The sequence below is a fragment of the Lynx rufus genome, unplaced genomic scaffold (assembly GCF_022079265.1).
Source record: "Lynx rufus isolate CCGP_SWC_20201006 ecotype Redwood Valley unplaced genomic scaffold, mLynRuf1.p SCAF_12, whole genome shotgun sequence".
NCBI lineage: Eukaryota > Metazoa > Chordata > Mammalia > Carnivora > Felidae > Lynx > Lynx rufus.
The window spans coordinates 29771667-29790571 of NW_025814826.1; the positions used below are offsets into that span (position 1 = coordinate 29771667).

The following is an 18905-nucleotide window of genomic DNA, read 5'->3' on the forward strand; positions in this document are numbered from 1 at the left end:
GAAGAGAGAGAGAAATGAGAGAAAGAGGAGATATTGAGAGAAAAGAGAGAGAGAATAGAAAAGAATTAACCAACTTGTAGACAGTAATTAAAGAGAATAGTTAAGAATTTTAGCCACCAAGGCAGCTGGGTGGCTCAACTGGTTAAGCATCTACTTCAGCTCAGGTCATGATTTCACAGTTCAAGGATTCAGTCAAGCTCTGCATGGGGCTCTCTGCTGTCAGCACAGAGCCACTTTGGATCCCCGCTTTGGATCCTCTGTCTCCACCTCTCTCTACCCCTTCCCTGCTTGCTCTCTCTCTCAAAATTAAACAAAAATTAAGATAATATATTTAATATATGTGCTGCCGAAGCGAGCACTAAGATAATATAGTTAAAAAGAAGAAGAATTTTAGCCATCGAACCTTGTAAGAGGCAGCTAATTCTCATCCAAAATTGGTGAAAGATAAAACTGAGGCAATTTTTGACAAATAAAGGTCAATTATAATTCATTCTTATGGCGAGTTACAAATTTAAAATAAGGCTGTCACCTCTATTATAAAAACTCTGAATGGATTAAAAAATCTTAGAACAATGGTCCAAATGAGGCTATAGAATCTAGGAGGCCTATTCATTTGAATAAAATGATTGAGAGAAAAGAGAATAAGCATGTGACTCTCCAACCAAAATCTGCAAGAATCAAGTATCTTATAATTAAGGCTGGAGGAAAAAGAAGGTTGGAGGTGATAAAATAACAAAGAAAGGTAATATATCTAAGAAAGGATAACTAAAAATAATGGTACACATGGATCTGACTTAAATAGGGAAAAAGTTTACAAAGTCTTAAAGAGAGTTATATTGCCAAATAGACCATAATTTTGACTAAATATTCTGTGACAAGAGTGAGTGTGATTGTAGGTATTCTGTCGTTGTTCCACTGTTGAATATTGAGTTGACATTTGCAGATAACCGTTTAGTCCATTGGTCTTCAGATCAAGAGGAGCTAGACACACTTGATGCTAGGTTTGGGTTTGATGCCAAGCCTGGATGGGGTCTGGGGTCATGGAATTGATTCCCTGGGGGAGAGGATAAATATTTCTTTTCTGAAGGAGGGAGAGAAGGTGAGTATTTGGTAGGCAGCATGTTCATTAATGCTATTTAGCAGTAGTATTTTTGTTTCTCTTCCTTCCAGCATTCATTAACTTCTCAGGACTGGTAATCCTGACCCTGTAACTCAATGGAGCCATGTGACTAGTTTGGGCCAATGAGTTGTGAGGCAAAGATGAAGCATGAGAGTACCTGTCTGGCACAAGATTCTCCAGAGCTCTTCATCTCTGCCACTGGGACCAGCACTTTTCCAGAGAGTGAGCCCTTCAGTTTGGATTCAGAATAAGAACAATCCAGAACAAAGATCCACCTGGATTCTTAATAGACAGGTAATATGAATGAGAAATTATCCTATAATGTTTTAACTCTCTGAGATTTGGGAAATAGCCTGTCACTGAAGCGTAACTTTTTCTCTGACTGATATAAAAATAGATGATTCTTGTGGGGAAGTAAGATTGGAGTAGAATATCCTTTCTGAAAAAAGTTACTTTTCCTCACTGTGTATTTAAAGTTGAGCCAAGAATTTACAGATTATGATTCTTTATGTATCATACAAATCTTTCTTCAGATTGTGACCCAATAGAATTAAAATTAGCTGTTTTCATTTCCTAGGTGAGTGTGGGATGGAGGTGACTATAAAATTTTGTGAACAAAGTTCTTTATAAAACTGACCTTAGAGAGCAGCAGACGGTAGCCCTTATATTTCACTTTTATGTTTTGAATGAATATATCACTTGGTGAAATACTGTTAATTTGCCCCTGATGTTTCTTTTAAAGATGCTTCCCGTTTCAAGGTGTAGTGCAATCAACATGGACATTTACATGGGCGTCCACACTGAATGAATATGATGTGGGCTGTTTGCCTATTACTTTTGTAGTAGCTCTATCCAAGAGACATTCATCCACATAGAGACAAAATAAAAGGGTGTCTCAAGGTTAAAGCATTCCTCCTCCTCAGCTAGAGTATAGACGAAGTAGATTTCTATCTTATACAAGTGTTCTCTGAAATCATTACCATTGCTTCATCTCTATGAGACTTTAAGAGTCAAATTCTGGAAAGAAGATGTCCTTCTTTGCATTGGCTTCTTTAAGTCTCAAAGACTTGTTGGAATTCAGGACAGAATGAAGAGCATTTCAAATACTGCGTCTGTGGGCATGAGAAGGAAAAAAGGTTTTACTTCTCCATGAATTGTCATAGAAGGAAATGAAACTTGCTAAACACATATCTGCTATAAAACTGTGATGACAGAAAAGAAAAAAGAGCACTTCTATTTTTCGGAACTTTATCATTGTAATTCTTCCATGAATACTATTAAACTGAGATCCCTGCAGAAATGGCATAATTGGTCAATAGATTTATGGTGCAGTTGGCATAATTTTATAGAAATTATTTTGATTAGTGATGTGAAATATTTTAGTTGTTGCCTTTCTCCTCTTTTCTTCTCACAGTGTGTCTTAGCACACAACAAGCTCTAAAACCTGTGCAACCAGGGCATATGAATATAATATGACTGGGAATTTTGAAATGAAATTTGCAAGAGTTCAGCACTGACTTAACATTTATCCTATTAGTGTTTTCTGGGGTAACAATTAGAGGTATTAAAATTTCTAATAGCATTTGATAGACATTTGCATGTTTGGAATAGTAAATACGATTGAACATTGCAAGTAATGCATCATATCCCTTAACATTAAATATTTGTAAAGGATTGTTATCTTGAATTTCTAATAGAGAACATAAAGCAAAAGTATTTTATTCTAACAAACACATTTTTCAGCATTAGGCACTTATGATTTCATAGTTTCAATAAGTAAACTAATATAATTTAAAATGAGAGAGATCTAAAAATTAAACATATCTATGTATACTGAACTAAAGGAAGATCTACAATCTTAACAAAAATTTAAAAGCAAAGTTCCAATTAATGGATTAGTATCATACAATTCTTATGAAAGTAATATAATATATATTACATATTATACATTATACATACATTATATATTATATACAAATCTATATAGCTATAGATATACGTTTGTACATAAAAGGATCAAAGTAGTGGTTATCCAGGGGTGTATGCAGAGTCTTAACTTTTTTTAGGTTTTATTTGTCACTGAAAGCATGTAATATCTTTGTAATTTAAAAAAGGTAATAAAAAATACAAGCAACTGTAAAGAGAATAAGCAAAAAGGTCAAGTATGCCCTATTATGTTTGTGTCTGATAAGGTGTGTCTGCTTTTTTTCCTTTTATTCCTACTAAGTATAATTAAAATCATTAGTAGTGATATCAACCCAAATATGATTATCTAAGTTACAGTTTTTAATTCATTCTTATTATTCAGAACAAATTTACTTAAGTTCCATGTATGATATTTTTTTGTAGTTTAAATAATTTAATGTTTAAAATAAGTTTAAAGATGCCCAGTTATACAGAGAATATATTATCTTTGCCCCCTTAAGCCTTGCTAACATTTTTTATTTAACTTAGCCTTTCTGCAAATCATAAACAATTTTCATTTTTGCCTTTAGAAGAACAATTTGTGTTATGAATATTTTGGGAAGTCGCTCAGCTGTTTAGATAATAGTAATGGATTTTCCTCAGCAATTTTGCTTTTTGGAGTTTAATCATGCTCTAAAGCACAGTTAATTTGTGGATTAGAGCTTTTTGAACAACACAATTACCAACACAATTACAGAGTGCTGTGGAAATTATTTGCAAGGCAAAGAACAAGAAGGTCAGCACAAATGTTCCAGACAGTATCAGTGAAACAGACGTGGGGGATATGTGATCAGTAGCCACCAGACTATTTACAAACTTCATGTTTTTTGTGTTCACTTATTTGCAGAATCTTTGTTGAGTATCTACTGTTTCATGCACTGACTATGCTAGACCATAGCTTTAACCTGATAAGCCAATGCAAACATGTCTTTGCCTCACAGAACTTTTAAGAATGAACCAAATGTAGTAGAAGCTTTTTCACCTGAACCTTTTTTAACTGACACCCCTCATTCCCTGATACTTTCCATTACTCTATAAAACTTCATGGCTGAGGTAGCAGCCATGCTAAGCACTAGCAAGGAGTAGGCTGCTCACTAATATGCTCACTTTTTGTTCCTACCCATTCTGTTGTGCCCTTATTATATCAGTTGCATTTGTTCTTAAACTTTTTTATGCTATAGTTTTACTTGTGATTTTAATTATGTAATTCAATTAGTTATAGCCTGAATAAACATAATATGAATGCAAATAGAAAACTGTTCCTTTGAACTTCAAGTAGGATGTTTTAGAAAGAATTGGTAAATGGCTATTACTTAGTTTCTATTATTGGAGATCAGAAAACATCCTTGAGCAAATGATACTTGAGTCAAGATGTGTAGGACAATGGGCCAACTCAGCGGAGGTAATATCAGGGACATAAGTGGGAGGCAAGCTTTCTGAAAAGAAGGAATAGCATGTGATACACTTCTATGCAGGAAAGTTTCTGTGACATCTTTGTAAGGCTAGTGAAATAAAGAGAGTGAAGGGACGAGGGATACAAAGTAATGAATTAGAGTAGGAAGGATCTAGATCATGTAGAATCTGGAGGGCCATAGCAAAGACTAGGGTCTTTGTCCTAGGGCTTTGGGAATCCTTTAAAGGGTACAATGTGATATGACTGGACTTGCCTGTAGAAAAGTGTGCTTTGGCTGTAGAATGCAGAACAGACTATGGAAAGAATGCATGTACAACAATCAGTTAGTAATTTGCTAGAGGAGTCCAGGTAAGAAGTGAAAGACAAGGTTGGTGAGGTCGGAAGAGGTGGGCATATTCAAGAGGCTTAGGAGGATATGGATTTAGTTTCCTTACATCATGCACACACACATTCACCACCTCCACATGTATTAATATACCACATCTATAAAACAGTAATCAATATTTTCACTATTATATGCAAACATTTTCATCACAATTAAGCCATGTAGTATACTGTTCTTCCTTTTTTATCCCATCTTTTCATTTTCCATGGTGTTGTTAATCATTACTTTTTTGGGCTATTCGCTGAATTAATCTAATAACTAAAACTAATTCATTGTCAAAATCTTTGCCAGAGTTACGCAAACTTCCTCAATCACTTCAAAATGTATCAGCTGATTTATCAGTTTCAATATCTTATTTTGAATTTTTGTTTTGAAGCAATGTATTGTCCAGTAGCCCCTTGAGAAATGGTCTACAGGACTAATTGTTTAAAAACTTTCCATGTCGGTTGATACCTTTATTATAACTTCATGGTTGACATTTTGACTGGATATAGAATTATAAGTTGGAAATAGTTTGTGTTTTGGATGTAAAATTATAGCTTTAAAATTTCAAACACATTGGCCCTTGTTCTAGCTTACAATATTATAGACAAGAAATCTGATTTCTGGTACTCTGTGTTTTTTTTTGTCTGGAACTTTTATTTTCTGCCCTAAAATTTCAAAAATAATTTGCCTTGGTGTGGGTATTTTTATTCTTGAATTTAAGGTATTTCATAGGCCCTTTGAGTATTTAAGTTCTAGGAGTTTACTTATTTTATGCCCTTTATACATTGTTTGCTTTGGATTTCTCTAGTCTCATCATTCAGGACTCCTATTTGTCATAAAATTGTACTTCTATTTTGATTAATTTATTTTCTCCTATCTTTTCTTCTCTTTCTTTTTGGTCTGTTTCCTGGGAGATTTACTCTATATTCTATATTCTATATGTATATTCTATATGTTTTATTGTATTTTATGTTTTTCTATTATATTTGTAATTTCCAGGAGCTCCTCCTTATTGCCTAAATATATGTTTTAAAAAATCAAGCATGCTGGGCAGCTGGGTAGCTTAGTAGTTTAAGCAGCCTATCCTTGATTTCAGCTCAGGTCATGATCCCAGAGTTTGTGGGATCGAGCGCTGCATTGGGCTGGCTGTGCACTGAGAGCCCGGGGCCTGCTTGCAATTCTCTCTTTCCCTCTCTCTCTGCCCCTCCCACTCATGCACATATTCTCTCTCTCTCTCCCCCCCTCTCTCTCTCTCTCAAAATAAATAATAAATATTTAAAAAATCAACTATGCATATTTTTCATGTTTTTAGATATAATATATTGTCTTTATTTCTCTGAGACTATTAAAATTAGGTTTCTTTTCTTTCTTTCTTTGTTCTTTGAGGGAGGTTTTTTTCCCCCTGCATTAGCATTCTCTCTGCTTTAATATTTTTTTCTTTTCTTTTTTCTTTTCTTTTCTTTTCTTTCTTTTCTTTTCTTCTCTTTTTTAATTAGAGACCTTATGGTATATGACAATGCTTTCTGTGTCCTACTTATAATTAAGATGAAAGCATTTATGAGTTAGAAGCTATTTTGCAGAGCTAGGATTTGTGGGCTGGTAGCATTACTGTATGGCTATAGCTTGACAAAATGCTTTTTCATTGGGTAATTGTGGACTTTTTTTCTTTGGAGTCTGTCAATTCTCTCAAAATTAATCCTTCATTCTTTACTCTGGCATAGAGATTGATTAAGTCAGTTTAAAAAAATAAATTAAAAAAATCATAAAAGCCTGTTTGTAGAAGTAGACCCAGGAATTGGGCATTTTAGTGACCAGACTTTCCATTTTCTGTCCCCCTTTATCAGAATCATTAGCCTGTCTCCTTTAAACAAAGTGCCTAAATCTCAAACTCTGTTTCAACGTCTCCACAAGTCAAATAAACTCTCCTAATATTTTTCACAGGACTGCATGATGACACTCATTTGCCTTCATGAATACCTTCCTCCTTAAAAAAAATAAAACAAAAATTATATTTTATGATTGTGTTTGTAAAGACAAATATAATCCAGGCTGAATGAAACTCACTTTTTAGCTCTGAATGTACAAGAAATTAAAACATTCTTATGGGTCTCCAAAAGAATTGTGGGCTTGTGACTGCTGTGCATAATACATAGGTTGGCTCAGGTTACCCACCTTCCTAAAATGGGGAAGGAAGTCTAGGTATCTAATTCTCACATTTTTATCAAAGCTTTCTACTAACCCTATTTTCAGCCCCACTCCCTACTGTACTCTAGTTTAGAACATTTCCTACTGGGGTACAGGGTAACCATTCTGAAACCACTATACATAGAATCCATGGATTAGAGATGGATAAATCAATATGAGGTCATGTTTATCTTAGTATAGATACAAATGGATATGCATTAGAGAGAAATATTTATAGATATGTGCATATACATGGGTTAATATAAACACATATATTTTCTCTGTCAGCTGAAAGGTCTTAAAAGCAATGATACCCCAGTAGCAAAAAGTATACTTAGCACCCACCTCTTAGTTTCTAATACCATTCTCCAAAAAAGAAACCAGGGCCTCATGGAGAAATGCTGATTTTAGGAATGTTGCAAAAAATATCCATACAAGATCATCCTGGAGCATCTTGCAGTGCTAGAAATTGAGGAAGAGTTCAAAAAACCCCACAAGATAGGGAAATATCAAAGGGACACAAAGCCAGATGTAAAAGCTTTGCTGTGTAAAGCTGGAAATATGTAAGCAAGAAAACAAATTAGTATTGAATTATAACCTAAAACATAAAATAAATACCCACAGGAACATACTGATGTAAATAAATGGAGAAGGAGAGACAAATCTTCCAAGCAGTAGAATTCCAAATATTTGATATAGGTACTCCACCCTCAAGGAGAAAGAGCATATCTTGCCATTCCTTAAGTGTGAGTTGTGCACAGTAACTTTCTTCCCCAGAGTATAGCATAGAAGCAGCAAAAAGAGCAGAGTAGCATACAGTGGAGAGATCTGACAGACCTTTGAGAGATCTCACTACCTTTGTGAGGTGATCAAGGTCAACATCAACAGTGATAAGTCATGTTGATAGTATGTACTTTGACATGATGTGATGAAAATGTCATTTTACCTCTTGATCTTCCTCTCAAATCCTAAATCCTAATCTAATCCTGGAGAAATTATTGGACAAATCGTAATTGAAGGACAGTTTACAAAATACCCGACCAGTGCTCCTCAAAACTGTTAAAGGCATCAAAAAACAAAAAAAGTCTGACAAACTTTCATAGCTAAGACTAGCTTAAGGAGACCTGGCAACTAAATGTAATTTGGTATCCTGGATGGGATCCTAGAACACTAACAGTACATTAGGTAAAAACTAAGGGAACACTTGGGTGGCTCTGTTGGTTAAGCATCGGACTCTTGGTTTCTGTTCTGGTCATGATCTCATGGTTCATGGGTCAAGCCCTGTTTTGGGCTTTGCTCTGACAGCACACAGCCTGCTTGGGATTCTCTCTCCCCTCCTCTCTCTAACCCTCTCCTTGCTCGTGTGTGCTCTCTCTCTCTCAAATAAAATAAAATAAAATGAAATAAAATAAAATAACTAAGAAAATTGGAATGAAGTGTGGACTTTAGTTGATAATGTATCCACATCAGTTGAACATTGTGATAAATGTACTTTACTAATGAAAAGATGTTAATAAAGGGAAAATTGGCAATGGGGAGTGTAGGAAGTGTCGATACTATCTTCACAATATTTCTGTAAATTTAAATCTATTCTAAAATAAAAAAGTTTACTTAAAAAGTAAAAACAAAAAGTTAACATGAATTACTAGGTTACTAGGACATTTATTCCAGGACATTTAACCATGGTTAAATTGATGTGAAAGAATATGAGAAGATTTGGAAAATTATCTCTGAAAGAAGTTCATCAGGGGACCAGAGAAAGCACTGTTAAACATCTTTCCCTGTAAGTATTAGCCTGGATTGATGTAGACAGATAAATAGATAGATAAATACTTATTCATATTAAATATACATATAGTTATATGTAGTTTCTATTTATTCTAAATGCTACTTCAAATAGGATAAAATGGGCAAAATTACATGTTTCAATTATGGTTTCTTTGCCACTCTCAGAATAGTACAAATTAGGTGATTTGTTGATTCAGGAAATTTTTTATTCATCTCTCATATACCAGGAATAGGGATTGTTGGTTATTTTATTAGCAAATGTCAAAATTTAAGGGCTGAGATTAGTCCTGAATCTAATGGCTCATCTTTTGTGTTTTTTTAATGTTTATTTATTTCTTTTGAGACACAGAGAGAGAGAAAGAACACATGAGCATGTGGGGGTGGGGGTGGGGGAGGCACAGAGAAACTCCTAAGCAAGCTCCGTGCTGTCAGCGCAGAGCTGATGTGGGGCTCTATCTCACGAACTGTGAGATCATGACCTGAGCTGAAATCAAGAGTCGGATGTGTAACTGATTGAGCCACTCAGATGCCCCTGTTTTGTTTTTTTGATGATCAGGGAAGGGTGAAAATTCAGGGTAGGATAAAACTAGGTCAGTCTCTCCATTATACTTTCTGCTACTGTGTGTTTAGGGAAGGTGATTGTATTTTGACACATTTATTCTAAAATCAGCTGTCTCTTCCTTGGGCAGCATCTCTGCCAACAGCAAATGTCCTTTCATGGCTCCAGCTCTGCTGGACAAGTCATTGATTCTGACTTATATAATGTGACCCTGGTTTCTGGGTGTAAGCTAAACCACACCTTCTCATCCAGGAGTGGCAATGGCTTCCTAATGGCTTATTTCTGGGTTAATGACCCCATAAGTTCTTACATCATCTATGCATCTATTTTACTGTAATAAAATACCTTTTTTATTTCATTTTGATTTTTTCTTAAAGTTTATTTACCTATTGAGAGAGAAAGAGAGAGAGAGAGCATGTGTGTAAGCAGGGGAGGGGCAGAGAGAGAGAGGGAGAGAGAGAATCCCAAGCAGGATCCCGGCTGTCAGCACAGAGCCCAACCTAAGGACTTGATCTTACCAACCGTGAGATTATGACCTGAGCGGAGATCAAAAGTCAGGCGCTTAAGTGACTGAGCCACCCAGGCACCCACAAATCTCTCTTTTAAACATTCACAAGGTATTCTGTTTTTATTAGACCTTGATGAATATAGTGATTGATCACAAATGCTATCCTAATTGATGCATATTCAGTAACTTCATCCTCTGCTGCCTAGGGTTGCTCTATTTTCATTTTATATTATTATATAATTAGCTATTATATTATTATCTTTATTGAATTGATAATCAGTGAAACAGAGGTGGAGCAGTAAGCATGTTGGAGCTCCAAATTGAGAGTTCCACTCAATATACAAGATTCCATGTTAATTGGAACACTAAATACTGTGGAAATTAAGAGAGAAATGTGTTAATGGACATTGTCTAGGCCTCTTGCCTATTGTGAATTCTAAACAAGGTATTTAATGTATTCAACCTGTTTTTTGGAAAGGTATTTCCTTAAGGAGGTAACTATTCTTTTTAGACTTCAAAAGAGGCTGTGGAAATGATGAGTGGGAGAGGAGAACAAGCAGATGGGAAGGATTAGAACATATTGTGCACGATTAGAAGTGTACTAAAGATGAACTGTCTTAATATGGTGGAAGAAGGGAGAGAGGATGTTAAGAATGTAGTCCAGGCATCTTGACTTCAGCTATCACAAATGTTCCAACATGCTCAGTGAGCAAGACAAAAGAGGCAGGCCATCTCTCTCTTTTTTCTTTTTTTTATTCACAGTTTGATTGGTACTAACAATACCAGCGACATGGCTCTGAAGATTAGAGGCACTTCCAACATATTAAAAAGTATCATAATGCTAGTCTATGTTCTCATGACTAAAAAATGATAAATAGATTTAATTTAACATTATGAAAAAAGCAGTTTAAAATATTTTCTATGTTGAAGCCATATTTGCTCATTAAATGCAGACAAACAGGAGGAAGAAAAATCGTTCCTAGCACCATACACAGCTATTATTAATAATTTAGTGTTTTATCTATAGATAGTTCTAATCTTTTAAACATTTAACCTAGATGTCCTTGACTCTAACAACAAATAAGGTTACAATTTTTCTTTCTTTAAACTTTTCATTAAAACATATATAGGAGAAAGGTGAAAGTAGTATACAGATCAGTGAATTTTCATCAATTGAGCACAATCATAACCCATAATCCTATCAAAAAAACAGGGTATCAAAAGAACCCCAGAAGCTTTGTTTATTTGTAGTTATCTACAACCTTCTTCCCCGGAAGGAGAACACTATTGTGATTTCTACATCCTAGATGGTCTTTGCCTATTCTTATACTTTATGTACATGAAATCACACTATGTATTCTTCTGCTTGACTTCTTTCATTCAGCATTATGTTTATTTGGTTTATTTATATTTTTGCAAGTAATTGTCCATTTTTCATTCTTTAAAATTTTTTTAATGTTTATTTATTTTTGAGAGTGAGAGAGACACAGCGTGAGTGGGGGAGGGGCAGAGAGAGAGGGAGACACAGAATGCAAAGCAGGCTCCAGGCTCCGAGCTGTCAGCACAGAGCCCAATGCAGGGCTTGAACTCCCGAACTGCAAGATCATGACCTGAGCCGGAGTCAGAAGCTCAACCGACTGAGCCACTCAGGCACCTCTGTCGATTTTTCATTCTTATTGCTACAATCGGCTATGTGAATATACAATAATTACTTATCTATTCTATTGCTAATGGGGTTGGGATAGTTTTAGATTTGGGCTTATTTCACATAATGCTTTTATGAACATTCCAGTGCACATCTTTTAGTGAATACATGCACACATTTAGATCCTGCCGAACATTTTTCCACAGTAGTATACCAGTTTACACCCCCACCAGCAGCATATGAGGGTTTTGGTTTTGACATCCTGTCAACATTTGGTTTTTTCTGTTTTGCTTTATTTTGTTTTGTTTCCTTTTAGTCATTCTGGTGGGTGTGTATTGGCATCACATTGTGGTGTAATTTGCACTTCTTTGATGACTAACAGAGGAAATCATGATTTTTCATGATTTATGTTGGCCATTTGGATATCCTCTTTTGTGAATAGTCTATTCTAACCTTTTGCACATTTTTTTGTTATCTTATTCATTTGTAGTGTTCCTTATATATTTTAGAAATGGGAACACCAAGAGGAACCCAATAAGCCTTAGAATTCCATATATTGTCCTTGCTCCTATTATTTAGCAGAACTCTAGTTCTTTATGAAAATCAGAGCCAATTATGATAGCTGCTTTCATTGACTGCTTGTTTTCTGGCATAAAAAAATCAGAATGACCACATGGTCATAGCTTTAAGTTTAGCAGAACACTTACTGCATCCATGATGGAAGCATTAGCTGCCATTTCCACCTCGCACCCACTTCCAGTATTTCAGGACCTCTATTCCCACGAAGGCTAAAGTTGCAGGAATAGAAAGCACAAATGTCCCACATGAGTTCTTGAGAGTGATGGTGAGAGGATAAAACTGTGTGTTTAGTTATCAATCACACAATACCATATAAAGATCATTGGCTTCAGATATATCCACATCACGGAGGGTGGTGATTATAACTGGCAGGATGCTGTCCCCAAACTGAAACCATAGCTGAACCTCTAAGAGTCTGTTATAGTGCTCTATCAGGCTGACTATATGAATTATGAGTTTGGTAGAAACAGTAAGTCCTCTGATCTGTACCCATGTTTGCATCTCTTTAGGTGTAAGATGGGATCCTTAATCTGATGCATTCATATTATTTGGACATCTCATGTTGATCGTTTGGGCACATCAGGCCCTCTGTAAACCCTGGGATAGTGGTGTTAGCATAAACCCATATTTAAGATCTGTCTCCCATGCGTGCTCTCTCCCTCTCCATGCTTTTGGCCCATTTATGGCTTCCATCCCAAGATTTGATAAGTCTGAAAACAGAGGTTAGCTGACTTCCATTGAATGAGACATCTTTTCTACCTGGTTGTTTATTGTCTCTTCTCTAGTCATTGATATGAGAAACAAAGTTCTGCACATTTTGTGCCCACTCTCATCTCTATATTCACACACATTTTCCCCAGATATGGTCATGTCTCTGACCTTCCAGTCTTGTTATTTTGATCCTTTCCCAATGAATTGTATTGGGGTGGGTAAACTTGTTATATAAAGAACCAGATAATAAGTCTTTGCAGGCCATAATAGTTCCTCCTGCAGCTACCTAGCCTCTCCCATTGTAGCCAAAAGCACTTATAGGTAATATGTAAACAAATGAGTGTGGCTGTGTTCCAATAAAACTTTATTTATAAAACAGACATCAGGTTGTATTTGGCCGACAGGCTATGGTTTACAGACCCAGAACTACACTATTGGGTACTGCCCAAGAATCAGTGTGTACTCCTACCTCAGGGCCCCTTCTCTCTCCATATAAAAGAGATACCAAATATACTGCTCAAAATTCTGTGTACTTGGAGGGTTGCCTCTTACTATGGACAGTCTTTGAGTGAGCCTGTAGTCTTCCTCATTCCATTTTCAGCTTATACCTACACACATATTTGACCCATCTGTGAACTATACCCCAAATTGCACTGTTCCATCAGCTGGCCTTGTAGAAGATAACCTAAAAGGCCTTAAATATGAAGCTGATAGAGAAGTATGTGAATGCAGGAGATAGGTGACTAAGGGGTCTTGGCCACATATTTGTGTCGGTTATTTGATCCATTGAGACCATCCTGGGCTTGATTCAAAATGTACCATTATCACAAGTTGCTACTTTGCTCACCTGGCATTGTACCTTGATGGACTTGACAATATCTAGTTACTAATTAGAAACTCTGATTATATAGTCACTTGATGCCCATGGACTTTACTCTTTATTTGGGTCTAGTTACACTAATGCATCTGGTTTTCAAATGACAAATAGTTTTCTGTTCTTTCATGTGTTTGCTCAGGAAACCCAGAGCCTTAACTTTGACTCTTTTGTTGAGGCTTCTCAGATATGGCACAAATTGTTCTTATCCACCATGGATACTTTCAGTAGCATTGGATCTAATGGTCACATTGCCCAAAAAGCAGGGCAATTTGTACCATACTCTGAGTATGCTGCAGAATCCTTGCTTGGTCTGGACCCCATTCAACTTGGCATCCTTGAGAGTCACCCGATAATTAGACAGGGCAATATTTCTGAGGCAGTTTGTACTATCTCACAAATTCAAGGAATCCTACTAGATGCTATTCTTGCTTCTTAGTGGTAGATTATACAACATGCTAGATACAACATGTTTAACTTAGAAAGGATATTCTGGATATGCTTGACCACTGGACTCCTAAAAACTTATTGCCTTGGTAGGCTTCGGGAACTTTGTAGGATATATTCCAATCCCTGCAAATATGTGTTTCAGCAGTATATCCAGAGTATTTGCTACTTCTTGATCACCTTATACAATTAGCACAACATCATCAGCATACAGGACCAGCAGGATATTTCATGGAATATCAAGGCAATGAAGTTCTTCTTCAGACTGTATTATAACAGGAAGCACATGTAAATACAGACTTGGGGCGATGTACTGAATGCATACTGCTATCTTTTCTGGGTGAATATGAATTGTTTTGTATTTCTTTAATGATGGGAATTAAAAAGAATGCAAATATAAGATCAACTGCCATGCGCCAAATGCAAGAGACTGTGTTTATCTACTTAGTAAAGATCATACAGCAGCATAAGAGCTCCAATAGGGAGCTCTCAGCCCACTGTCATTTGCCAGGATTTCTTTTACCATTATTTTTCTTACCTAGTTGTTGCTATTATATAAGGATGCCATATGTTTTTCTAAAGTTATTTTTAATATAGATACTTTACTGAACTCTTCTATTAACCTTTTAGATTTTCAGTTAATTCCTGTGAATTTTTAGATATCCCATATTATCTTTTTTTATCTTTCGCCAATGATATCTTATCTCTTCCTTTCCTGTGTGTATCCTGTTTTATGTTTTATAATATTTGCAGAATGACTAAAACATTGGTGAATAATGGTAATTGTACATGCCTTTGTATCATTCTGAACTTTAAAGGAAGTAATATTTCACCAGTAAGTATGATATTGGCTCTTGATTTAAAATAGACACTCTATTTCGGATTGATACAGTATAATTTTATGTATAACTATGAGGAAGTTCAATAGAAGATAACTAATTTGGGGATTTAATCCCTTTCAGGGAAATTTTTGTTATTTATTACACTTTTGAAGTAATGGTATATCATAGGAAAAGATTTCCCAGTATTGAGCCAACTTACCCTTCTTGAGATAAATTATACTGTGCCAATGGTGCATTATTCTTTCAAAACTACCATTAAATGGTATTCGTTAATATTGTATTTAGGAATTTGTCTCAATAGCGTAAGTATGCTTGACCTTTTTTGATTTTTTGTTTTTTGGTGTAGAATATATTTAACTCTATTCTTAAAACATGTATATAGCATGTGCATTACCTACACTTTGAAAGAATTTATTAATAAAACACCTTGGGTTTTAGAACGTTTGAGAACTTATCAGAGTATATCTTATCTACATTTCTATTCTAATACAATAAATGCTGTTAATTTCAATAAAATTATACTTCTAGACTTTGAAATGTATTCATAGGTCTTAGAATTTTTAAAAAATTCTTAAAGTTTGTTAAACTTAAAAAAATCAGAGAATTTGATGGTCAGCTGTTCTGAGTTTGTTTATTTGTATTTTAGTTTCTCCCTTGATAGAATTTTCAGTTTGTTGTTTTCTATGAACCATTTCTTAAGTTAATCAATTTCATTTGTTTTTTATTGAATTCTTGTGTTTATTGTCTTATGATTTTTTCCTAATTGTTTCTATTTGAGTATAGTTGACACAGTGTTCCAGCTGTACATCATGGTGGTTCAATATCTCTATACATTATGCTGTGTTCACCACGAGTGTAGGTACCATTTGTCACCATACAACACTCTTACAAGGTCATTGACAGTACTCCCTATGCCGTGACTTTCATTCCTGTAACTTATTCATTTTATAACTGGAAGCCTATATCTCCCACTCTCCTCCACCCATTTTTTTCATCCTCCTATCCCCCTCCCCTCTAGCAACCATCAGCTTATTCTCTCTATTAATAGGTCTAATTCTGCTTTTTCTTTGTGTTTGTTTTGTTTTTTAGACTCTACATATGAGTGAAATCATATGGTATTTGTCTTTCCCAGTCTGAATTATTTCACTTAGCATAATTCCCTCTTCATCCAACCATGTTGTCACAAATGGCAAGATTTCATCCTTCTTTATGGCTGCATAATATTTGTGTGCGTGTATGTGTGTGTGTGTGTGTGTGTGTGTGTGTGTACATATATCTTCTTTATCCATTCATCTACCAATGGACACTTAGGTTGCTTCCATATTTTGGTAATTGTAAATAATGCTGCAGTAAACATAGGGCTGCACATATCTTTTCAAATTAGTGTTTTTGTCTTCTTGGGGTAAATACCCCATAGTGGAATTATTGGAGCTTATGCTTTCATGGAACTTTTTAAGTTACTCCTCTTATTAAACTCTAGATTTTATTGCTTTTCTCCATTTAAGTACTGAACGTATACAAAGATGCGTAGTTTCTCCCCATCTCCTATGCATAATATATAGACAACTAAAATGTATGAACTTCCACACTGAATTAATTTTCTGTTTTGCCCCCAAGTGAATGGCACACCTGAATTACGTTTAGTCTTAACAACCACTGCATGAGTAAGCATAACTGTCCTTTTTATACATGGGAAAACTGAGGCTGAAAAGGTTAAATGACTTGTTTGAATTCATTCATCTTGTAAGCTAGAATGTGTAGCATGCATGTGTCCATCTAAACATTTGCCTCAGGAAATAAATCGCTCCTTTCATCAGCTTTAGTATCTATCATAAATGCATTTTGTTATCTGGTATTAAATACTTTTGCACCTCAATTGCTTATTCAATTATAAGTGAATTCTATATTTAATAATTTTCTAGGCTCTAACTATCTTAAGCAATTAAAAAGTTACAAATAAGTGGGATGGAAAAAAATTAAGTCTGAGTTTTCAAATAGGGAGAAAACATTGCCTGAGGATTCATAGCTACAGGCCTTGGGGAGAATTAATTGCTTTTGAGAAATTCAACTTCCCTTGTTCTGAACTACTATTTTGAGGAAAACCAGTAAGGAAACTTCAGATAAATAATTTTTAAAACAGAACTTAAAGAATCACAATACAAAGGGCTTGATTTATTATTATATTATTTGTTGTCCTGATATCAAGTATACATCTACTTAGTTGATTGGAAGCATATGCTTTCACAAATTCAACATGAATTGTGATACCAGAAAGTTTTTTTTAAATGAAAGTGTCTGCTTGTATGATTATTTCTTAGTGTATATTATTCAGTAGAAGTATAGAAATATTTGTATGGGATAATACGATCATTTTGACTTGAAACATGATAAATGCAAAAGTGAATGGTGAAATTTTAAATAATGATAAAATAAATGATGAAAGTCAACATATTTGACATTTCACCTTTTTTTAACATATGTATTCAGGATATTACCTAACGCAACTCTCCAAACTTCATTTTTTATGTTAGATTAAGGATATATCGAATTGTGTGAAATACTCCTGGCTTTTTCTCTTCCCCAACTCCATTGTTTCCCGCTTGCCTTGGCAATATCATAGAGGCCTTGAGCCTTGTTTCTTTCCCAGAGATATTCTGGCTGGAAGGGAATAGAAAAAAATTGAAAAGTGATGTTGCTGTGCAGAGAGGAGCCTCCTCCACACTTTTTCAGAGGGGAATGAGGAAAGCAGAGGAGAAAATCTTTAATCTAATTGCTAATGAGCAAAATCTTTCCTCTTGTCCAAGAGGTCATGTTTTTTGAGCTCTTCTCATTTGGAAATGTCACAGTGCATTTCAATGTCGGTTGATCTGTTCAAGTGGCTTGGATAGCAACCAAAAACACCCACTGGACACTGTGCCTGTTCCCCAGAGAGGTATTTGTGGTCTTGGGAATGCTCACCATCTGCAGCCTAGAAATGTCAGTCTTCTAATGACTGAGGGAGGTCTGCAGCAGCTCCTCAAACTTCTACTCGAAGCAAGAAGGGTGTGCTACACTGATTGATAGAAATATAGGGCCTATTGGCACCTGCATATCCTATGTGTTAATCCAGCCAAGGGACATATGCATGAATACGCAGGCTTTATCCTGTCTGGTTCCAGGAAAGAATGGGCAGGAGGGAAGAACCCACTGGGCTGAATTAGAAACACATCCTCCACATGTCCTCTGCTATGCTCTCTGTGATTACTTCCGTGGAAAATAGTCATGGAAATATGAAAGTCATAACAAACATTTCCCAATCGGCACTCTTTTCCCTTCCTCTTAAGCTTTTGTCCATTGGGGAGAAAAATGTTTCTTGGTTTTTCACAAATTGCATACTTCTCTCTGCAGAAGGCAAATTCCAGGAGAATAAGATGTAACCCTTTTTTGTTCATAGCGTCCAATAGGGCTAGAGGTTACCATAATATAAATAATTCAATCCTAAATTCTTGGAAACTGAATTCTGATACCTCTTAGTGATTTACAATCACATTTCATTCAGTGAGGAGATGAATAGTAATTAAGAGAGTATAAATCTGAGCATCAGACCTGAGTCTTACTTTAACCCTACCACTTATGTGCTATGTGTCTTAACTTTTCTAAGCCTCAATTTTCTGAGTATAAATGAAAATTACAACTGGTACTATGAAGATGAAATGAGATTTTATATAAACTTTATTATATCATGCATTCGACATTTATATATTAATGCCCATTAAGTGCCAAGCATTTGTCTCACTGCTTGGGGTATACCAATGAGCAACACAATCCCAAACGGTACTCGCATCATTCTCACTATCTAGCACAGTTTTGTACATCAATTAAGCCCATATTAGTCAAAACTACTTCAATTGTAAGTGGCA

The 18905-nt window shown here is 35.4% G+C and overlaps 1 long non-coding RNA gene across 1 annotated transcript in view; it reads left to right on the forward strand.

Moving 5' to 3' along the window:
- The first annotated feature begins 360 nt into the window (after positions 1–360).
- Positions 361–18905, forward strand: part of LOC124507733 (uncharacterized) — a 283917-nt gene continuing 265372 nt past the window's right edge. Inside the window, exon 1 of the long non-coding RNA XR_006961116.1 lies at positions 361–1414. This is a non-coding gene — a long non-coding RNA (uncharacterized LOC124507733). The remainder of the gene's footprint in view (positions 1415–18905) is intronic.